Source organism: Schistosoma mansoni, chromosome 6 (assembly GCF_000237925.1).
Source record: "Schistosoma mansoni strain Puerto Rico chromosome 6, complete genome".
Taxonomy (NCBI): Eukaryota; Metazoa; Platyhelminthes; class Trematoda; order Strigeidida; family Schistosomatidae; genus Schistosoma; species Schistosoma mansoni.
In genome coordinates, this window is record NC_031500.1 from 9,960,237 (window position 1) to 9,964,677 (window position 4,441).

General features: G+C 49.3%; 1 non-coding gene across 1 annotated transcript; it reads right to left on the reverse strand.

The window, feature by feature from the left end:
* Positions 1-369: 369 nt before the first annotated feature.
* Positions 370-441, reverse strand: Smp_tRNA_01481_Lys_CTT.1.1. Its single transcript has one exon. It is a non-coding gene (tRNA).
* Positions 442-4,441: the final 4,000 nt, after the last annotated feature.

The window sequence follows — 4,441 nt, forward strand, 5'->3', positions numbered from 1 at the left end:
TGTTCGAGATTCAGTGACCCGAAAGTATGTTTCGGTGGTGAGTTCGTCTGTGGAGTTGTGGGTACAGAACGAGTGCCAGACTGACTGTCATGTCCACATGGATGCACTGTGAGTGGTTGGAGATGGTCGAATGTGACTCAATCTGTCCACATGATAGTGTGTCTGTTGTATGCGTGGTTGTGCTTGTGCGAATGGCATGTGCACCGTGCAGCATTCAGATTGCTATCGGTGGTGATGGTTGACGAAGTGGTGATGTGTCGTGTGTGTGTGTGATTTTGTGGGTGTGGGGTGTGGAGAGAGTAGGGTGTTTGGAGTTGTCGTTCAAAAGTCGGCATCTAGCAGACACGGTGCACTGCCTCACCGAACGACGCCCGACGTGGGGCTCGAACCCACGACCCTGAGATTAAGAGTCTCATGCTCTACCGACTGAGCTAGCCGGGCTGGCCAACTCATCCTCACTTCAAACCACTACACTGCATCACACACATTACAACAAACAAACATTCAAACGTCAAACACCCCAACACACACACAACCACACATCCCGTACACACCAACCAATGGTCGACGCATTGACACATTGTCACACATTACTGGTCAGTTGAACACATGTACACCGAACCAGTTAGGAGCAGTGTGTCTCACTCCACCTGAACATGTCGATCCGCATGCCTGGTCACCTCTACTGTGTATAGGTAGCTGATGTTGGTGAACACTCGATGTCTCATTGCATCGTCATATCCAGTGGTGTGTCACTCCGATGTGATTCGTTCGTGTCATGAGGAATGCTGGAATCGTCTGACTCCACCCACCGATTCATAAGTGGATCGGTCCACTCCCATTCATCAAGATGTCATGTCCAACGATCTGGAATCATCATTCTGACTCGATGCGACAATATCCTACAAGTTGTTGATCGTGCTATTCACAAGAGGCATTCACTCGTCGACGTCAGCGTCTGGTCGGAGAGGAGGAGGTGTGTTGTTGACTTGATCACATGAGTGAGTGAATGTGTGTGATCCAGTGAATTGAGTGGTGTGACAGAATGCAGTGAAACACTCCTGCCTCGATTGATGATCGCGATGCGGATTGTGTGATGTGACGTGATGTGATGTGATGAGGTGTTGTGTGGTGGTTGGTTGTTGACGTGTTGAATAGATGCGAGTGTGTGTGATTTCTCCATGTGAATGAATTGTTGGTGTGGTCAGTATTCGTGGCAGTATGGAAGTGGTTCAGTGAGACAAGTGGAATTGGGAGATTGGAATAGATGGAGACCGAACAACCATGTTGATGGGGGCTTAGACAAGCAGATGTTTGAGTGCACACTGTCTACATGCAGTTGTTTGTATGTTTCGGTGGTGAGTTCGTCTGTGGAGTTGTGGGTACAGAACGAGTGCCAGACTGACTGTCATGTCCACATGGATGCACTGTGAGTGGTTGGAGATGGTCGAATGTGACTCAATCTGTCCACATGATAGTGTGTCTGTTGTATGCGTGGTTGTGCTTGTGCGAATGGCATGTGCACCGTGCAGCATTCAGATTGCTATCGGTGGCGATGGTTGACGAAGTGGTGATGTGTCGTGTGTGTGTGTGTGTGATTTTGTGGGTGTGGGGTGTGGAGAGAGTAGGGTGTTTGGAGTTGTCGTTCAAAAGTCGGCATCTAGCAGACACGGTGCACTGCCTCACCGAACGACGCCCGACGTGGGGCTCGAACCCACGACCCTGAGATTAAGAGTCTCATGCTCTACCGACTGAGCTAGCCGGGCTGGCCAACTCATCCTCACTTCAAACCACTACACTGCATCACACACATTACAACAAACAAACATTCAAACGTCAAACACCCCAACACACACACAACCACACATCCCGTACACACCAACCAATGGTCGACGCATTGACACATTGTAACACATTTCTGGTCAGTTGAACACATGTACACCGAACCAGTTAGGAGCAGTGTGTCTCACTCCACCTGAACATGTCGATCCGCATGCCTGGTCACCTCTACTGTGTATAGGTAGCTGATGTTGGTGAACACTCGATGTCTCATTGCATCGTCATATCCAGTGGTGTGTCACTCCGATGTGATTCGTTCGTGTCATGAGGAATGCTGGAATCGTCTGACTCCACCCACCGATTCATAAGTGGATCGGTCCACTCCCATTCATCAAGATGTCATGTCCAACGATCTGGAATCATCATTCTGACTCGATGCGACAATATCCTACAAGTTGTTGATCGTGCTATTCACAAGAGGCATTCACTCGTCGACGTCAGCGTCTGGTCGGAGAGGAGGAGGTGTGTTGTTGACTTGATCACATGAGTGAGTGAATGTGTGTGATCCAGTGAATTGAGTGGTGTGACAGAATGCAGTGAAACACTCCTGCCTCGATTGATGATCGCGATGCGGATTGTGTGATGTGACGTGATGTGATGTGATGAGGTGTTGTGTGGTGGTTGGTTGGTTGGTTGGTTGGTTGTTGACGTGTTGAATAGATGCGAGTGTGTGTGATTTCTCCATGTGAATGAATTGTTGGTGTGGTCAGTATTCGTGGCAGTATGGAAGTGGTTCAGTGAGACAAGTGGAATTGGGAGATTGGAATAGATGGAGACCGAACAACCATGTTGATGGGGGCTTAGACAAGCAGATGTTTGAGTGCACACTGTCTACATGCAGTTGTTTGTATGTTTCGGTGGTGAGTTCGTCTGTGGAGTTGTGGGTACAGAACGAGTGCCAGACTGACTGTCATGTCCACATGGATGCACTGTGAGTGGTTGGAGATGGTCGAATGTGACTCAATCTGTCCACATGATAGTGTGTCTGTTGTATGCGTGGTTGTGCTTGTGCGAATGGCATGTGCACCGTGCAGCATTCAGATTGCTATCGGTGGCGATGGTTGACGAAGTGGTGATGTGTCGTGTGTGTGTGTGTGTGTGTGATTTTTTGGGTGTGGGGTGTGGAGAGAGTAGGGTGTTTGGAGTTGTCGTTCAAAAGTCGGCATCTAGCAGACACGGTGCACTGCCTCACCGAACGACGCCCGACGTGGGGCTCGAACCCACGACCCTGAGATTAAGAGCCTCATGCTCTACCGACTGAGCTAGCCGGGCTGGCCAACTCATCCTCACTTCAAACCACTACACTGCATCACACACATTACAACAAACAAACATTCAAACGTCAAACACCCCAACACACACACAACCACACATCCCGTACACACCAACCAATGGTCGACGCATTGACACATTGTAACACATTTCTGGTCAGTTGAACACATGTACACCGAACCAGTTAGGAGCAGTGTGTCTCACTCCACCTGAACATGTCGATCCGCATGCCTGGTCACCTCTACTGTGTATAGGTAGCTGATGTTGGTGAACACTCGATGTCTCATTGCATCGTCATATCCAGTGGTGTGTCACTCCGATGTGATTCGTTCGTGTCATGAGGAATGCTGGAATCGTCTGACTCCACCCACCGATTCATAAGTGGATCGGTCCACTCCCATTCATCAAGATGTCATGTCCAACGATCTGGAATCATCATTCTGACTCGATGCGACAATATCCTACAAGTTGTTGATCGTGCTATTCACAAGAGGCATTCACTCGTCGACGTCAGCGTCTGGTCGGAGAGGAGGAGGTGTGTTGTTGACTTGATCACATGAGTGAGTGAATGTGTGTGATCCAGTGAACTGAGTGGTGTGACAGAATGCAGTGAAACACTCCTGCCTCGATTGATGATCGCGATGCGGATTGTGTGATGTGACGTGATGTGATGTGATGAGGTGTTGTGTGGTGGTTGGTTGGTTGGTTGGTTGGTTGTTGACGTGTTGAATAGATGCGAGTGTGTGTGATTTCTCCATGTGAATGAATTGTTGGTGTGGTCAGTATTCGTGGCAGTATGGAAGTGGTTCAGTGAGACAAGTGGAATTGGGAGATTGGAATAGATGGAGACCGAACAACCATGTTGATGGGGGCTTAGACAAGCAGATGTTTGAGTGCACACTGTCTACATGCAGTTGTTTGTATGTTTCGGTGGTGAGTTCGTCTGTGGAGTTGTGGGTACAGAACGAGTGCCAGACTGACTGTCATGTCCACATGGATGCACTGTGAGTGGTTGGAGATGGTCGAATGTGACTCAATCTGTCCACATGATAGTGTGTCTGTTGTATGCGTGGTTGTGCTTGTGCGAATGGCATGTGCACCGTGCAGCATTCAGATTGCTATCGGTGGCGATGGTTGACGAAGTGGTGATGTGTCGTGTGTGTGTGTGTGTGATTTTGTGGGTGTGGGGTGTGGAGAGAGTAGGGTGTTTGGAGTTGTCGTTCAAAAGTCGGCATCTAGCAGACACGGTGCACTGCCTCACCGAACGACGCCCGACGTGGGGCTCGAACCCACGACCCTGAGATTAAGAGTCTCATGCTCTACCGACTGA